At 37.6% G+C, this 20,385-nt stretch overlaps 1 long non-coding RNA gene and 1 pseudogene across 1 annotated transcript; both read left to right on the plus strand.

The window, feature by feature from the left end:
* Positions 1–707: 707 nt before the first annotated feature.
* Positions 708–10,911, plus strand: LOC118797736 (annotated as a pseudogene).
* Positions 10,912–11,233: 322 nt separating this feature from the next.
* On the plus strand, positions 11,234–13,556 carry LOC118798053. The gene is made up of 3 exons (XR_005005975.1): positions 11,234–11,295; positions 12,152–12,193; positions 13,289–13,556. It is a non-coding gene; the product is annotated as an uncharacterized LOC118798053 (long non-coding RNA).
* The last annotated feature ends 6,829 nt before the right edge of the window (positions 13,557–20,385 follow it).

The following is a 20,385-nucleotide window of genomic DNA, read 5'->3' on the forward strand; positions in this document are numbered from 1 at the left end:
AGGTTGAGAGGTAAGTGAACTGCTCCCATACTGACCAAATAAAATGTAAAAATAAATGTTCTTTTTTTAGAATGATGTGATTGCGTAAAACAAAAACAGCACAAAAAGTATTCTAGATAATCGTGATAATAGTTTTGGCTAGTTGACCACAAATAAAGCATTTTTATCCAGTTGTGAAACTTTCTGACCAGATGTGAAACTTTCTACCAGATGTGAGTTTGATCATATAGATACTCGTAAGATGAAACTGGTTAATAACAAAACTGTTGGTGAAATATGCACATGCTAATGAACAAGTACATCTGACCAGAGAGAGAGAGAGACAGAGAGAGAGAGAGAGAGAGAGAGAGAGAGAGAGAGAGATAGAGAGAGAGAGAGAGAGAGAGAGATGTCAGGGCTAGGTCTTTAAAGGGAAATCCTACAATGTCTGTACAATGATAGTGATGGTGAAATGATGCCCTTGACATCATGGACATTCTGACTCTGCAGGTTTCTCTAGAACCACCACTGTGAATGACTTTATTTCACACTTAACCATTTAATTATGCAGAAAATTTTAACAAATTGATGGAATTTCCCTTCTTACATCTCTCTGAAATGAGGAACTGCTGAAATCTCTCGTACTGTACTCATACTTTAGTTTCATTTGTAAGGACAGTTTGTCATGTGTAAACTGACCTCTACGAGAGTTTAATTTCAGTTTAAACATGACCTTCATCTCGATCATCATCATCTTGATTATCTTCACATCTGGTGAGTTTTATTTTTCAGTTTTTTGTTAAATTTTGTTAAATTGAGACTGTATATTATAAACTCAGTAACATACAACAGTGGTTTAGTTCAGTGCCAAAGAAGCAACTGGACATTTTATCCTTCTCTCCTTTGTCTTAATCACTGCTGATATTATCTCAGTAAGATGTTTCTTTGTCACTTTTGTAGTCATTCATAATCTCAGGCTTATTAGACCAACAGCTTTTACAAAGATTTTACGGGGTTTTCAGTGAGAATCTCCACTTACTTTTCATCTCATATCTCTCTACTGGATGGTAACATCTCAGACCTCAGATGTTCATTAATCTCTAACACAACATCTCTTCTTTTACAGCTGGAATCAGTGCTGTAACTACTGTAACTGGACACAGAGGACATTCAGTTCAGATTAAATGCCCCTATGATTCCGGATATGAAACCTACATAAAGTAGTTCTGCAGAGGACAGTGTTCTTCTGTATGGGGAACTAAAGATATCTGTGCTCAGTCTGGATCTGCTAAAGATCAGAGATTCTCTCTGGATGACGACACAGCAGACAGAGTCTTCACCATCACCATCACTGATCTGAGAGCAGAAGATGGAGGAACATACTGGTGTGGGATACAGAGGACTCTACGTCCTGATGTTTACACAGAAATTCTATTACTTGTTAAAACTGGTGAGTTAAGACTGATTTCAACACTTCTACACTCTCTAAGCAGAAATGCTGATAACAAAACAAATGGTGTTGAGTTTTAGGCAGTCTTAAGGGAGAAAAAATAATAATATGCAAACTAATTTTACACTGTATCAATTTCATTGTCCCCTTTGCTCCTCAAACTTTTCTGTTGTCTCTCTGTCATCAGTGGAGACACAAACCACATACCTGCCTCCTTTCCCAACTACAGGTATGTGTTCTTTATCTCAGTCTGCAAATGCACACAATAGATTAAGAATTCTTGTTGAGCTTCATTGACAAACAAACAAAGGGGGATATATTTTAGTCCAGTTACTGATTGCACAGAATTAAACAAAAAAGTGCCACGATTGTGTTAGTATATATTCTTACTCATTTAACAGTGGAACAAATAGGATGTTAATGTGTATTTTCTTAACTATAAGAATTTATAATATACAGTGAAAGTAAACATTCAGACATTTTTGTTTTTGTTGTTTAATGTAGTTCCAGTGCATACATTCACTTTGAATTTAAACACGCCTCGACTTTGTACTTCTTTGTACTTTGTACTCTGTAAAAATCTCAATGAGTAAAGGTATTAAAAGCAAAACCAACAGGCAATTTCGTGACTCATCAATCCTACATAGCTAATCTGCTGACTGAAACTTATCATGTTTTTTGTAATTAAGAGTCTAACAGAGGGACCTTTGTAACTTTGGGGAATTGAAGATGTTTTGCTAAGAGGAATAGACCAAAACTGAACCACAATGCTGTAAAAAAAAAGCTGTAACTGCCAACAACTTTGCAACAAAGTACTCATGTTATTCATTTGTGGTGAAAATTTTTTACCCCATTGATGTTTGTTTCTGCTGAAGTCAAAAGACATTATGTGTGTAAAGTTTAAGTAGACATACACACTGTAAATAAGCATCTGAGTGAGTAAGTAAATAAATAAATAAATAAATAAATAAATTCCTGACATTAATCAATTCTTGAATTACAGTGCTAGTATTTAGACAAGCCAATTGATTAAATTTAGGATAAACAATGCTTTTCTCAATAATGTATGCACTCTTGGATGAACCATCTGAGAAGAAGGAGCTGCAAACAGAAATTGCTCAAGTGTAAAGGGCATGGGAAATAAAGAAGTGGAAAGGGAGACAAATGACCCTCTAGTCAGGTTCTTTGGCAATAATGCTGTGCCAGCACCCAGTCTGAAGGCCAAACTTCTGCAATTGTCCACCAAAGACATAGATTTTAGGGAAAAAAAGTAATGCTGTAAAAATGATCAACTTGTAAGTGATATTTAGATTAATGTTACTCTGTTTATTTAGTGTTGTGTTATTTCACATTATTCAGTACATCAGTAGAGGTTAAGGTAACACAGAAGTCTTCATTAATTGTATGCAAATTAGTTCATATCTCAAAAGTCACTGTTATGTAACAGAGCAGTCTTTAGCCTATACAGCCCGCTGAAGAAGTAGGATGTTAATGTGACTTCAACAAAATGATTTTGTGTTTTCTTTTGGTAATCATGCTGCAACTACACCTACAGTACTGTGAAAAAGTAATAGCCCCCCACCCGACTTGTTCTACATACATACATCATCTAAACCGCTTATCCTTCTGGCTCGCGGTGGGGTGCTAGAGCCTATCCCAGCTGTCATTGGGCGGAAGGCAGGATACACCCTGGACAGGTCGCCAATCCATCACAGGGCAGACAGACAGACATACACACTCACACCTAGGGACAATTAACCATGTCCAGTTGGCCTGACTGCATGTCTTTGGACTGTGGGAGGAAACTGGAGGAATTTTGTCCCAGTCTTCTTGGTACAATTGTAAACTGCCAGCTCAAGGTCTTGCCTCAGCATTTCCTCCAATTTTCCTCCAGTCAGAGGTGGACTTGCTTGTGTGCTTTGGATCATTGTCCTGCTGCATAACTCAACTGTGCTTGAGATTTAGGTCACAAACTGATGGGCGGACATCCTCCTTCAGGATTCTCTGATAGAGAGCAAAATTATTGTTCCATCCGTCATAACAAGTCTTGCAGATTCTGAAGAAGCAAATCAGCCCCAGACCATTACACTACCACCACCATGGATGATCTCTTGTGATCTGATGTGCTTTTGGTGAAATTTTGGTAGGCTGGCTACTCCTGGAAAGGTTAACCACTGTTCCTTCTAGCCTGTTTCACACTGCCAGACAGGTTCTACTTAAGTGATGTTTAGATTCATCTGGTCCAACAATAATCATGCCTGGAGGTGGTGAATGAAATTGAACCCAATTGTCAATTGAATTTTGTTAACTGGTTGGTAGTAGCTAAGGGGGCAATTACTTTTTCACACAGGGCCAGGTAGGGCTGAACAGCATTTTTCCTTACCTAAATGAAATCGTCATTTAAAAACAGCATTTGGTGTTTACTTGGGTATCTTTGTCTAATATTAAAAGCAGTTTGATGATCTAAAATATTCAAGTGTGACAAATATGCCGAAAATAAAAGAAATTGGGAAGGGTCAAATACTTTTTTACAATGCTGTATCTGAAGGTCAAATTTTCTTAGAAGCATAAATAGTTTGTTTAAATCTGTTTATTTAGTGTTGTTATTTATACACAACTCAACCTAAGAAGAACAACAACAAACATCATGAACTGTCCCTTTTACAGGGGCACACACCCCCCATGAGCCCCGTTGAAAGGAAATCTGCATAAATGAGCTTCTATCTTCATGAGGCCGTGGGTTCAAGTGGGAGCCACCACAAAATTAACATTAATTAGTAAATGGTGTTGAGTTTAAATGTATTGTTTTCTTATTGTGTCTCCAGTCAGAAGAAAATAATCATATTCAGACTAATTTTACACTGTACCATTTTCATTTTTCTCTGTTCTCCTTAAATTCTTCTGTTGTCTCTCCCACATATTCTCTTCCATCATCAGTGGAGACACAAACCACATACCTGCCTCCTCTCTCAACTACAGGTATGTGTTCTTTATCTCAGTCTGTAAATGCACACCTACTGTTTTTGTTATTTAATGCACCTCAAATACATACATCCACTTCAATTTAAACACGTCTCCTGGCTTTGTATTAAAATATATATATATATATATATATATATATATATATATATATATATATATATATAATATATATATATATATCAATAACCCTAAAGAAAGATGGGTTTAAAGAACAAAACTGACAGGGAATCTCATGATTTGCCAATCCTGCATAGCTAATCTGCTGAGTGGTGCGTTTTAACTCTGGCTCACTCTCTTCTGCCAAAGAACTTTCCCTTTCTTCAACTAATGGATTTATCTCCAATTCACTTTCTTGTTTAATAAATGCTATGGGGTCTAGTGACTCTCACTGTGAGTTTGCACTTCCTGCCTTAACCACTAGTAGAACCAATTCCTCTTCACCTCATTAGATTAGTCCATTTCTTTTCCTTGATCCAGAGGATTCTGTAGTTCAACTTGTTCAGAGCCTCTCTGATGTACAGCACTCACTGCAGGATGAGGCTCTAACCTATGGACATGCTTGATGGGACCTTCTTGTTGGGCAGGAGTGATGGAATACACTACTCCCCTGTCTTTTGGGGCCTGTTTAATCTGATAAACAGTTGAGTCCCAATCATCCTGAATTTTGTTCCTGTCCTGAACACTGCACTTACTCAGGTACAAAATTGGTTCCTCTGTTAGATCTGGGCCAAAGGCATGAGCATGTCTGGTTACATCACTCAGCTTGAACTTCAAACTGTTGATGTGCTTGCTGGTATGCTAGTCTCAGGCACTGATGGTGCTCCTCTACTCAATCTTCCACTCCAATCCCATGATTTGCCAATCCTGTATAGCTAATCTGCTGACTTCAATTTAGAGTTTTTTTGTATTGCGAGTCTAACAGGGGACCTTTGTAACCTTGGGGAATTGAAGATGGTTTGAGAGGAAGAGACCAAAATTGAACCACAACTATTTCTCACCATAAAGTTCTCAACACTGTAACTGCTATGGCATCTTTGAAACAAATTATTCATGTTAATTTGTGAGACACTGTTGATGTTTATTTCTGCTGAAGAAGGCGTAAGTCAAGAGCCATATGCATACATATGTGTGTAAAGGTGAAGTGGACACATGCACTGGAAGTGTATATTAAATAAATAAATAAATACAAAAATAAATCTTTGATATCAGTTCTTGAATAACAGTGATAGAATTTAGCCAAACCAGTTACTTAAATTTCAGATAAATAATGAATCTTATCAGTAATGTGTGCACTCTTGAATGAACCCTCAGAGGTGAAGGAAGTGCAAAGTAAACAGAAGTCCAAAGGGCATGGGAAAAAAAGAAGTGGAAAGGGAGATGAATGACTGTTTGGCAATAATGCTGTGCCAGCAACTATCTGAAGGCTGAAACCTCTGAAGTCCAAACCTCTGAAACTGTGCACCACAGACTTACATTTTAGGGACCAATAAAAAGTAATGCTCTAAAAACGTGATTAAATTGTAAAGATTTTACCCAAATCAAACTAAGAACCAAAACGACAAACATCATGAATTGTCACACCCAATGAGCCTCTTCAAATGGAAAACTGCATAAACAAGCTTCCATGCTAATGAGGCAGAGGACCCAAATGGCAGCTGCCACAAAATTAACATTAATTATCCACATTGTTTTTAGAAAAAGCAGGAGACAGCTGACTGCATGACTTTGTGAATAAGAGCAGTGTGAATTTGGCAATCAGTCTTTAGGAGGCATCTCATTGTGCTAATATGAAACTAATGGTCCTCAGTTATTACTGTAAAAGCATACATCAATAATACATCATAATACATTTTTGTCAAACTACAGCTAATGGGAAGACAGCCTACTCTCTATACAGTTAATGAGATATAATACAGCCATAATAATATTAATGATTAATATAATAATAATAATAATAATAATAATAATAATAATGTGTCTGTTCACCTGTTCAAATACAGAGCTTATAGCTTTCTACAGAGATAAACATAGTGGTCAAGTAAGTCTTATGGCCAACCCACATCTGATCTGAGGTCAGGTGAGAATCAGCCTCTCTGGTTTGGTAGTTTCCTGACTGTTTCCACATTGAATCTCATAAAACCATCCCGGAACTGCAACTACAGAGGACTATACCTCAGTGAACTCAGGCTAGTTTCAACCATGATCACAATCTCACCTAAATAAATATACAGAGAAGAGTTGTTGTTTTCACATGTACATTGTATTCACTCTATGTTTTATCAATTATTTTGCTTGACGATACTACTTTGGACCAGCATTTGTTGTATGCACATGTAACACCCTCCCCTCTATAGGGCCTGTGAGACTATGACACCCCTTGGTTTACACCTAGAGTTAAGGAGAACTCCGAGAACAGGGAGCCCAGCTAGGTTACATCAATAACAACAATATTTTAGTATCAAAAGGTTTTATTAAAACAGTCAAACAGCAACAAGTAAAAAAAGAAAGAAATAATCTCCACTTATGTTAATCTGAGTAAGGTGGCAACTCCACAGCGATTACTGCTGTTCATTCACAGCAATAAAAAAATACTTGGGTACACCACAAATCTCTGAATCTAGTACACTACAAGGCCAATACTCAAATTCACTCCACACCAGTGACTTACTACCTGTAACTAAAACTCACACATCTAACTGTCTCTTACTTAAGGTGTATACACAAGTTGAGCTGCACACCTTATCTTGGAAGTGGCTTTAATAAAGTTTAAAAAGGACATTACTACCTTTAGAAGTATAAACCCCAATAAAATGGTAAAAAATAACAGTGGCTGGTTGACTTCACAGCTAATGCCTGGTTGCGGGTCAGCAGCCCTTGGCTGAATCTGCTTTACAGGTTTACACAAATGAGTGTATATATCATCATGAGTATATACAATTCATCAACTTAATTGCAATATTGAGCCATTATTATAGCAGTATCACTATATATAAGGCTATACAATTGCAAACATACATAAATGCCCCATCATAAAACATACCTCCATTAAAAACACTTCCCCACTTCATGCCTGATACTTGCTCTCATACACAAATCCTATAACATGACATATGTTAATAATCCAAACTTCAATGGTCTGCTAGCCAAATAAACAGACAAACAAACTACCTTAGGCTGTCCATTATGCCGTGCCTCTTTGAGCACCTAAAAGGTAAAACATTGCTCTTACTTTAGCTTACTATTTAAAAGTAAGATTAAAAACTTTAATCCTACCAGCAAGTCAAATTAGCTGCCAACACACCTCGCTCCGTGTGAGTGCTTCACCCAACCCGGGACTCGGTAGGAGAATACTCCATTGTTTGTTCTTCACTGTATATTTAGACTCTCCTAAGTTAGTGCTGCCCCACAGAGTGGGGCCACTCACTATATACATCAGCTCTGGTAGCTGTGAAAGGTCTACCACCTGGCCTGAAAAAAAAAGGAAAAAAAAGGAAAACTATGAGAACTTTACTCAGAATAAAAAACAGATTTATTTACTAACTAGGTTATTTTTTATTTAGTCAATAAGGTATAAATTAATTAAAGTTCTGTTTTTTCCATCCTTCAGAAACATCTGATGACAGAAATCTCTCCCAGTCTTCTCCAACACTCTCCATTAATACCTCAGTGGATTCCACACAGCTACCTCCTTCCCCAGGTACAAGAAAGTTCAGATAATATAAACAGTATTTCTGTCCTTTCTGTCTCATCTCAAGTACTCTGAATTTACATCTTTGATCCCGAGGAATACCAACATAACATATAAACAATACAGAAACATTTACAAAAATATGTTGAAAAATATTTTAATAAGTGCACATTTGTGTTTCTTTAGCCTCTGAGATGAGATGATGATGAGATACATGATGGCTTTTGACCGGTTTCATGTAAATAATATATGTTTCTATAAGACTACATTCTAGAAATTACATTCAAACAACATAAATTACATTACGAATTTCTATGACATTCAGAAGCATTGCTAGGTTACAGTGTTACATGTTTAAATGTTGGTATTAAACCTTGACTAACCTCAAGAAAGAGTCACTGCTTCCTGTGGAATGGTGTTTCAACACTGGAGCAGAAGAGATATCTGACAGGCTAAATTCTAGTTCTTTCTCTCTCTCTCTCTTTTTTTTTTAAATTTTATTCACCTAATGTCACTGTACGTCTAAAATGTTTATGTAAATAAATACATAAATGAACAAAATTCTTAACTTTTTAGGCAGCTAATATAACTTCAATGTTTTTTTTTCCTAATTATTTTGGACCACTTCTGTAGGTCTATTCATCGTGAAATTGTAACACAAGGCAAAAGATAATTGGACTTTTCAAACTATGAAAAAATATGATAAAAATTAAAAATTAAGATTTTTTTTTTTTTTTAAACTGGATACTGGACTACCTTAAATGTTTTCTTATTTTCCAAATATTTTATGTGCTTGGTGTCTGTGATTTTATTCTAGCCTTTAAAGTGCCCTGAATAGGTGATTTATGTGATTAATATAATGATTAATTAATTGAATCTTTGATTTCAGGTTTCATCACTCTGTATGTGTGTGTTTCACTCCTGGTCTCTGGAATCGCTCTCATTGTTCTAGTGCTGTTCTGCACAAGATGGAAGAATTTAAATACCTTACCAGGTCACATAAATACATATATACTCTCTCTCTCTCATACACACACACACACACACACACACACACACACACACGAACAGGAAGATCATTAAACATAACCAATGACAATAAGCAAACAAACAAACAAAAATACTGTGCTTTTCCTATTTTCCTTACAGGTTCTCTTAGCTCGATAATACCACAGAGGGATTCCAGAAGACTAGAGGTAAGTGAATGACACAAGACTGTTCATGACTCCTTTATTTTGATTGAGGATACTGTCATCACTGCTCTGGAATGTATATTGTTTTTCTCTGTATAGGACAGAACCAACAATGAGAACCATTCACCTGAAAATGACTACTCCATAATAATCAATCCGGTCTACCAGAGTGGAAAACCCAACACCAGCCAATCAGACTCAGCTTGTCAGAGTGTTAACACCAGTATAAAACAATCTGATGTATGCTATAAGAGTGTAACACCTAGCAGCAATCAATCAGATCCAGTCTACCAGAGTGTAAACCCAAATGCAAAAAAGTCAAAATTAGCCAAGCTGAATGTACATCCCAACACCAGCCAACCAGACTCAGTCTATCAGAATCTAAACCGAGATACTGACCAATCAGATTCAGTCTACCTGTTCATGAAATCCAAAACCAACCAATCAGATTCAGTCCAGCAAAGACTAGATTGCAGCACCAACCAGTCCGATTCAGTCTATCAGAGCATGAATCCCAACACCAGCCAATCCGATTCAGTCTACCAGAGCACAAATCCCAAAACCAGCCAATCAGATTCAGTCTACCAAAGTATGAATCCCAACACTTGTCAATTAGATTTAGTCTACCAGAGCCTAACCCTAACACCAACCAATCAGATTCAGTCTACCAGAGTCTAACCCCAACACTAACCAATCAGATTTAGTCTACCAGATTCTGCACTTCAACACCAACCAATCAGATTCAGTCTACCAGAGTATAAACCCCAACACCAACCAATCAGATTCAGTTTACCAGCATCTAAATCCCAGCACTAATGAACTTCTCACTATCAAAATTCTCAGTTGTCACCTGTTCTACCTTGTTGCATAAATCACTGATTTTCTTTGAAATGCACACACAGAACATCATTCTAATGACTTGTTTAACTGTTATATTCAGTTCAATTTTTGATCAAATATCATCATGCTCATGCAATTCCTTGAAAGTCTTTTTTTTTAGGTATGTGGAAAGTCTGCTCATTTATATTCTTATCACATGTGAGGTTTCACATCTCAGATGTGGGTTTGCTCTTCTGTTTCTCACTGTTTACTTGTTAGCTACTGCAGCAAACATAATATAGCGCATTTTTTAGATGTTTGTTTTAAATTTTAGAGAAAGCTTCATTACTTATGAAGCTGAATTTAATCAGTTCTTCATTGTCTATAAATATCAGTAGGAATATAATAATTTTAACTTTGATAATGTATTGCCCTCACTAAAATGACTGCTTGTAAAAAGACGTAAAAATGTTCTTTCTAATCTAGAATAGTTTGTAATCCACTATATTTGCTAGTTTGCTACTTTATTGAGCTGCATAATTGGACTGGATCACTGATGTAAAATTGTATCAGCATCTATAAGCGGGGATCAATAAAGATTTTAGGCACTAGTGTGATTGCATCCCTCTGTTATGCAGTTGTTACCAGCAGAAGATATTCAATAAACAAATCAAATGAGCCCCTTCTTATTTCACTGTACTAAACCAGAAAATGTAGGGCGTAGAAAAAGATTTTTAATCTTTCTCTTCTGTTTCTTGCTTTTTTTTTGGTAATAACAAGGCATCCTCAGTCTTCACTAACTCACTGTAGACTGAGATCAAATGCACATATATTCACATATGGTCAGTGTGACGCCCTGCTGTGTGATGCCTTAGACCAGCTCATTACTTTGTTGTATTCTTATTCACTATTCAATTTAAAAATTGCTGAGTATTTGGTTTTTCAGTGCTTAAAACATTACAAAATTAAAAGTACATTTTCACACACATACATTTAGGGGTTAAGACTCTGCAAAATACTGGCTGATATTCCACTTGCAGCATGTTTGCTTTCAACATTTCTAACACTCAGCATCAATTTGAGCTGAAACCACAGAGAAAAAGCTGATATGTGATGGTGGTTGGAATGCTAGAGAAAAGCAGAAGTGTTGCATGTTCACAATACTGTGAACACGAGGAATGCCAGTAAGTAACCCTCATGCTGAGTAATACATGATATCCTGTGCTTGTTTTATGTCTACTTGTATCCTGTTTGTTTCACTGTGGTATTATTTTGCGTTATATCACTGGGGGATATCAGTCCTGCACATTTGAATGTTTTCCAACATATGATGCATGAAAGAGCTGATTACAGAGTCTGGAGCCCATAAGACAGTCAGAGTTACTGTAGCTTACAGCTTCACTTCTCTCCTCTCTAACCCCAGCAGCTACTCTAAAACACTGAGCTGATTCTGAGAGAAACCACAAAGCGAGAAGAGTTTTGCAAGCCTTAAAGCAGAGAGAAAGAATGAGCTGGAAATATGCACAAATGAAAAACTCTCAACAGCAAACAGAATGTAGAAATTAAACCGATTTGTGGCCAATGGAGCATCCTGTGACAGTGCCATGTTTAACATCACTGACCGCTTCATTATGACTCATTCTACTGCCAGTGTTTGGCTATATACAGTTGTCTTCTTGACACACATTAAAGCAATTTTTATACAGCTGTTATTAATGGGTGTGGCTGAAGCATGTTGATAATTAGGAGGAGTGTCCACATACTTTTGTCCACATAGTGAATATCATACAGCCACTGATTTTGCAGCTAACCTTTTTCTTTTCATATTTATGGCTACATGTATGTATCACATGTAACAATTCAACAAGCTCTGGTCTCTTACAAGATCCTCCCAGATCTACCAAGCCACCATCTCAAGAGTTTTAGCTCCATTTCAGACATTTCCTAATAAGTTTCTGGGAGCAAGTAATTAAACAGAGAACCAAATTCTGATGTCTGATAACAAAGATTTGCTACAATGAATGTTTTTTTCCACCCCAGAAGACATTCAACATGATCTAGGTTCTAAAAGCAGGTCAGCAGGTAAGCAAAGTTAGATTCCTATTATGGAATCGGCCTTATTTTGCATTTTGACTTTCTGTAAATTATGTTATTTCTTCTGTAGCTAAAACATAACAGAAGCTGATCTTTGGATTTTGCAGATACCGATTACAGTTCAATAAATATGATTTAACCAAAACATACATTTATTGATAAAGAAATTAATCAATTATGATATAATATGATATAATTCTGATATTTATTTAGGTGATATTTTCTAATAGTCCTGTGCAGAGATATAGATAGCATTTGCACTGTCACTTTAAGTGGCTGTGAGGTTTGACATCATCACTAGTGTGACTGTCTCTGTCTGCAGTTTGTGAATTGTCAGGAGGAGGCGCTATTTCTCTCCTCTGAGAAACTGGGAATCTTTATTGTGGAAATCAACACATACATTCACATGTAGTCTTAATAATAATCCTAATGATAATCGTAATGCTAATGCTAATAATAATAATAATAATAATAATAATAGAAGAAGAAGAAGTAGATAGTATTTTGGCATAAGTTTATTTATGAACCAAGATCACATTACAATTACAAAACTGATCAAAAATAGACATATCAAAGAGTACAAATGCAATGTAAGAACAAAACAAAAATAAGGCTTATAACTGTGAATAAAAGTAAAATTACAAGATAAAAGCTTTAAAATATAGGGAAAATTAAAAGTACAAATATTGTGGTTAATTTAGAAGGACTCTTTTCTAAATAATCTCTCAGGTGTGGTCATCCATTTAAATGTTGGTAGAGTTGTGGTTGATATTGATGGTGATGGTTTCAGTGATGCTGCAGGTGATAGAGAATACAGTGTGTTGGAGCAGAACCCACACATATTTAGTTCATTTCTAACAAATGCACAGAGTGCTGTATCTTAGCAACATTACATTATTATACAATTATTATTATGTCACACCTTCTTGGCAAAGTGTAAATAAACATTGTTTTTAATCTGTTTTTGTGGCACAGTTGTCTCAAAATCTAATTAAAAAAACAAAGAAGGTATAATCTGTGCTGTAATCACAATAATAAACTTGAGACAGATTAGCTCAAACACTTCTATGCTCACTTTGACAGGGGAAATAAGTGAGTCTTCTCCAAAACAGATTGACCACCTGATGACCAGCCACTTACACTCTCCACCGTGGATGTCTGTCACACTCTGAGCATGGTGAATGCACGAAAGGCAGCTGGCCCCGATGGAGTACCTGGCCGTGTGCTTAGAGGGCCATGCTAATCAGCTAACTGGGGTCTTATTTGACATTTTCAATGTGTCAAAGTCAAAGTCAATATGTTCACCATTGTGCCAGTGACAAAGCATTCAACTGCTTCAGCTCTGAATGACATCCGCCCTGTCAGACTCCTGTCTGCCTGTTACAATGGACCCACACCAGTTTGCCTACCTCTGCAACAGGTCAACGGAGGACGCCATTTCTACTGCACTCCACACTGTACTGACCCACCTGGACTGTGTCAGAATGCTGTTCATTGACTTCAGTTCAACATTTAACACAGTGATCCCCTCCAAGCTGATCTTAAAGCTTAGCCGGCTTGGTATCAGCTCATATCTGTGCAGTTGGATTTGGGACTTCCTGACTGACAGACCTCAGTCTGTTAAGTTAGACAAACCTTTCTCCTCCCCATCACCCTGAACACTGGCGTGCCACAAGGCTGTGTGCTGGGCCCTTTTCTATTCTCCCTGTTCACCCATGACTGTGTTATTGTTTAAGGCTCTAACTCTATAATTGAGCTCACGGATGACACCACGGTGATAGGTCTGATTACACGTGACGATGATACAGCCTACAGGGATGAGGTGCAGCGCCTGGCAGCATGGTGTGATGATAACAACCTGGCGCTGAACACCCAGAAAACCAAGGAGATCATAGTGGACTTTAGGAGGGGTGGGAGCCAGACACACAGGCTTCAAGTTCCTTGGTATCCACATCTCTGATGATCTCACCTGGTCCCCAAACTCCTCTATTATGGTCAAAAAGGCACAACAGTGACTTTACTTCCTGCGGAGCGTTAAGAAAGCTCACCTGTGTCCCGGGATACTGGTGAACTTTTACCGCTGTACCATTGATTGCAAACTCACAAACTGCATCTCAGTGTGGTTCGGCAACTGCTCCACATCTGACTGCAAGGAGCACCAGTAGGTGGTGAAAACTGCCCAGCACATCACAGATACCCAGTTACCCTCCATTGAGAACATTTACTATAAGCGCTGCCTGGGCAGGGCAAGGAACATCATTTCATGCTAACCGTAGAAATTCCACCATAATTTACAAATAAATTCTTTAAAAATCCTACAAAGTGATTTACAAAGTGATTATTTTTTTCTCATTTTGTCTCTCATAGTTGAAGTGTACCTATGATGAAATTTACAGACCTCTCTCATCTTTCTAAGTAGGACAACTTCACAATCAGTGGCTGACTAAATACTTTTTTTGCCCCACTGTATTTTTCATACCTAAAATGTTGTCATGTCATTTTGACTCTAGCACTGTCTTCATAAAGTAATAACTTTAAAATGCAAAAGCTGTATGATAAATGTTAAATGTACACATTTTCTTCATAATTTTTAAGTGTAGAACTTGAGATTATTTGTTTCATGCATTTTTAAAAAATATTTTCAGGATAAAACTTTGTGCTCTTGATAAAACTCTGTACAAGCTTGTAACATGTAAGGAATTGTATAATGTTCATTAAGTAATTTTATTTTTATTGCAAGATTTACAACTACAACTACTCCAGGCTACACTTAGTTCAGGAATCAGCACATTGTTAGCACCTTAACTAGCATATTAGTTCACGGTTAATGTGTGACAATATTAAAGAACTTCAGTTTAACTTTATTTTTTTCACATGGAAACAGTGTTTATGAATGGAACGTATACTCACCCAGAACATCTTACAGTGACAGAGACTTTTTGGATCATAGACCCAGTTCAGGGTGTGGAGCTGACTGATCTGAGTAAAGACCCTGATTACTCAGGCAGAGTTGAGTATTTAACTGATGAACATAAATTCTTCTCCCTCAAACTGAGTGATGTAATGAAGAAGGATGAACATCAGTTCTGCTTCAGAATCATAACAATATAGATAATGAAAAATGGGTGAGTTTTCCTGGAGTTCAGCTCAGAGTTACAGGTGAGTTAATCACCCCATTGTCCAGCTATAAGACACAGCTCTGGTTTCAGAGTAATGTTTCTTATTCATGACTGCTCTGAATATTCATGTTGTTTTTTCATCACTGATTTTATTGATCTACTCTAATGATGTTCAGCTTCTGTTCTGATTCACTGCTACATCATTTTATCTGTTTTTAGACTGATCCATCTGCTTATTTTCTTTCTGAACCTCTCCATGGAAATTTTAATCTGACTGGGTTATTACTTCACCATATATTCTGATAACTTTATTTATGAACATTAAGAGCAATTATTAAGTAAATATCACAAATAAATCACATATATCACTGTAGTTTTGGGGTTTAAATTAATTAACAACTTTCTTCATGTAATTTTATAACATTTCTATAATGCTCTGTTCATTATGAAAATGTAACAATTCAAAGAGTAGCTTGAGCTGAAATTATGCAAAAAAAGGCCTCTAAAGTGATGAAAATTATTCTATTTTCTGCAGGTCAGAGTTTGTCTGTAGTTTGGATTGCAGTGGGAGGAGGAAACTTGTGGTCACATTTCATAATTGTAGTACATTTGCTGTGTCATTCTTATGAATATTTAGTCAAAAACATGGTGAATTCTCTCAGCTCAATGACTGAGTAAAGTGATTTGCACTCACTGATGTCATGAGTGTAAATAAGGCACTTTTAGAAAGTCCCACAACTCCAGTCCTGGAGGGCCGGTGTCCAGCACAGTTTGGTGATTTGCCTGCTCCAACACACCTGATTACACTTATCTGCTAATTGCCAGGTTAAATGGGTATGTTTGAGAAGGGAAACCTCCAAACTCTGCTGGACACTAGACCCTCCATGACCGGAGTTGTGCACCTCTGATCTAGAACTTACAACTGTGCACAAAAGCCCCATAGAGCTCCATTGATTCTGGACTTTATCAGGAGCCTTCTAGCATCTGACTTTATGAAGTGTCGGTTCGCCTCACTACAAATTCTCTGATAGTCTCTTTTCTGCTAAGAGCTCTGCAGCTCCACCCTGATGGACTGACTGAAACAGTAAGACTGTTAAAAGTGCAGTGAGCTCAAGTGTGTTTCTAGTGTGTTTACAGTTTAATGTAGTTTCCTTTTTTCATGTAGAAAAGGTCACTGCAAAATAAAGTGTTACCTAAACTCTTCCTCTAGATGGCAGTGTAGGACTAAGTGTTTTAGGCTGGAGCTGTGAAAAGGTGAGTGCTGTCCAAGGTGCTGTTCTGAGCTACTTACCTTTTGGTTTCAGTCAGTAAATCATGATCGAGATGATTTGTTTCAAACAGTAAATTATTAAACTAGTGATTCCTAAACTCCTTCAGTCTCTCTACACCTTCTCTAACTATTCCCTGTACAGAACGCTGACCCTAATGCTAAGGATGACACGTACACAGCTCTTCAGCCCACAGCCAGGTCCTCTAAAGATGTGTACCACACACTTGCAGTAAGTGTCTCTTCACAAATCCTCCCTCTTGATCTGTAAAGAATTCCTAACTCAGAAAACTAAATGGAGTTCTTCATTTCTCCTCCTCTGCTTCATTCTCTCTTTCCCTCACACAGGCTGTTCAGTCCAGTTCTCCTGATGACCCATACACAGCTCTGGACCCTCAGTCCAGTTTCTCCTGAGTACGACACTCTAGCAGTGAGTTCTACACATTAAACTGTGATACTCAGTAACAGAGAAGGTGATCAACTCCATATACAGTGGATTCACTTTAGATCCCTTCATCATGATCCAGCGTGAGTGAACATGGTGGATTAGGACTAAGATTAAGGATGTTGTACTGAACTGTGTTTGTGGATGTTTGTTCTGAGGTTGTCTGTTTCTTTGTTGTTCATGTTTCTGTATCTGTGAGCTCAGTGTTTCTAGAGCTCTGATTATTTGGAGACAAACTTGAATGTCTGAGACAGTATCAGTTCTTCATGTACAAGGAACAATAATATCTTTATTTGAGTTCCTGCTAAAATATAAAAATACAGATTTTTTTCCCCTTATACTGGCAAAGAGTTATATCATTCTTTAACATGCTTTTTTTAAAATTTTCATTAATCCAGATATCTGCTAAAATGTGAAAAGTTTTCCTTTCTTTTATAAATATAATCATATCTGTGTGATTTAGTGCTGAGCGTCTTTTCTCTATGAAGAGTATGAAATGCTAAGAGCTGAAATCATTCTGATATTAATGTTGTGTATCAGCTCTTATACTCAGCATGTTAAGCTCAGTGTGAGTCTGTTAGTGATCTGCATTGCGTTCTCTCACCATATTCACATGCTGGGTGGAGTCAGCTCTCTGCATCTCTGTATGCTTATGATTGTACATTTCTCTATTATTAAAAAATATAAAAATATGCTGCCTTCTAAAATTCTTCCATATATATAAAGCTTAATTTCTGCAGATAGAACTGATTTATTGTTTTATCAGGACCCTCATTAGCTTCTGCATTTACATCAGCTCTTCCCCATAGAGTTAACTTAAAAATTATCTTTTGTATAAGCAGATGACACAGTTTATATATGAGATTCAAATGATTTTTGTAAGTGTTCCATTTTAAGAAAGTATTTTACCTAAATTAATCAGGAATATCACATGCATGCTAGAAGAGGAAGTGCAACAGTAAAACACGTTAACCACATTTCTATCATCTCAGTGATGTCTCTCTTCTCTTCATTATTTGTTAGAGAAGCGACTTGTTAAAGAATAGTAAGACAGTTTCTTTAGTTCTTTAGTAGTTTATCAGAAATATTGTAGCTTACAGTATACTGTAAAAATGTTTTACCATTAACTTTACTCTCATTGCACATTTACAGGGTACAGTATAACGAAAGATATTTGAGCTACGTCTCTGGTACATAAATATTCAAAAATGACATGAGCTTACATTTAACAAACACAGTGTTTATAAACACTGTGTCCACTCACTGTCCACTCTATTAGACACTCCTACCTTGTCAGTCCATCTCCTAGCTCATCTTCTGCTGCACAGTTTGTTGGTCATCATCTAGTCCTTCATCAGTGGTCACAGGACGCTGCCCACATGACACTGTTGGCTGGATATTTTTGGTTGGTGGACTATTCTCAGTCCAACAGTGACACTGAGGTGTTTAAAAACTCCAGCAACACTACTGTTTCTGATCCACTCAGACCAGCGCAACACACACTAGCACACCACCACCACATCAGTGTTGCTGCAGTGCTGAGAATGATCCATAATGAAAATTATTCTTTAGTGTTCAGTAATCAATGTTATAGATGTTTGTTCAAGTGTTTATTCCACATATATAGGGAAGCAGTCAGCAGTAACATGGAGAGAGTTTAGAATTACAGTGATGTGTGCACAGCGGTTAAGTAGTGTTTGTATTCATGATCTTTTGGGTGCTGTGAGTGTGACCAGTTTAACAGCTTGAGGGTAGAAACTGTTGTTGAAATTGGTGGCTTTGTCTCAAATGGTCTGATATCTCATCCACAATGGCAGCAGGTGGAACAGGAAGTGGCTGTAAATGTGAATGCCCTGTAGGGGTGGGAGGACAGCTGCAGTGATAGGCAATTTCCACCACGCTTTGCAGGGCCGTCCGTTCTGCAACAGTCAAGCTGCTATACCAGACTGTGATGCAGCTCTTCAGAATGCTCTTCACGGTGGATCTGTAGAAGTTGCAGAGTAGCTGAAGTGGCAAGTCCCTTCAGTGCTCAGAGGTGTGTGCACTTTGCTCCTCTTCATGAAATCAGCAAACGTCTTTTTGGTTTGGCTTAAGTTGGAGGAAAGACTGTTGTTGGTGTACCACTCTGTGGGAAGTTTCACCTGCTCTCTCTAATCCTCCATGTTATTATTAATGAGGTCCATTACTGTTGTATCATCAGCAAATTTAATGATGGCATTGGAGTTGTGCTTGGCGATGCCGGTTGGTGTACAGGGCGTATAGCATTTGATGTTTTAATTCTGAGAGTGAGAGTGGGAGAAGTGTGGTCACCCATCATAACAGACTGAGTTCTGCTGGTGAGGAAATACAGAGTCCAGCTGCAGACAGTGTAACTGTTTCTAAGGGTCTTGAGTTTGGAGACCAGGGATAACTAGAAGTGATAACTGCCAAATGCTGAGCTCAAATCAGTGAATAGCATTCATACATAAGTGTTCCTGCCCTCCAGTTGGTTCATTGCAGTGTACAATTGCCAGGGAGATCATGTTTTTGGTAGATCTTTTCTCATGGCATTTGACTTTTTGAGCATCCAGGGTTCTGGGGAGGCAGTTTTTTTTTAACATGAGTCAAAAACAATCACTCAAAGCACTTCATTATGGGAGTTCAGTTGCATGGAGGCATCTGTGGCCGAAGAGCTGTTGGATTTGCTCTTGTAGTGAGTCACTACCTGGATTTCCTGAGACATGAAGTTTTTTGATGAAGTGAGTTTAAATTTGCATGCCACATGCATTCTTGGCAACCCTGTTGGCAGCTTTCAGACTGGGTCTGGCTGCTCTCAGATCTTCCCTGTTACCAGATCTAAAGGCTGCATCTTATGCATAAGCAAAGGTTGGACTTCACTGTTCATTCAGGGTTTTTGGTTTGGAAGATTGTGAATGTTCTTTGTAAGAATACCTCCTTTAGTTTTCAGGAGCTGTTGTTATGTTGTATCACTGAGACACTATCAATTCCCTCAGTACATAAAACAGGTAGCATCTTACCTTCAGGTTGGGTGAGCAGAATTATTCAGTAGTCCCTGCACTGCTGCATCAGGCATTGTTCTCAAAAGCTGCCTCCGTTTGTTTTTAGGAATTTAGCTGTTCAGTCTGCTTGGATTGCTGTTAGCCCTTGTAGCAGAATTGCAGAGTCTGGCCCGCTGCAGTAGAGATAGGTTTCCAAAAACATGAAAACTCAGTTTATTTTACAGGGAGCAAACCTTTGCTAGTAGTAGGCTGAGCCTTCTGGTCAGCTTGATCCAAAGAAAGACCATGATTGACCCCAGGCAGTTTGCTTATGCTAACAGAATTTGTTTTGCACAAATCTGACGTTCATA

This window comes from Colossoma macropomum, unplaced genomic scaffold, assembly GCF_904425465.1.
Source record: "Colossoma macropomum unplaced genomic scaffold, Colossoma_macropomum, whole genome shotgun sequence".
In the NCBI taxonomy this organism is placed as follows: Eukaryota; Metazoa; Chordata; class Actinopteri; order Characiformes; family Serrasalmidae; genus Colossoma; species Colossoma macropomum.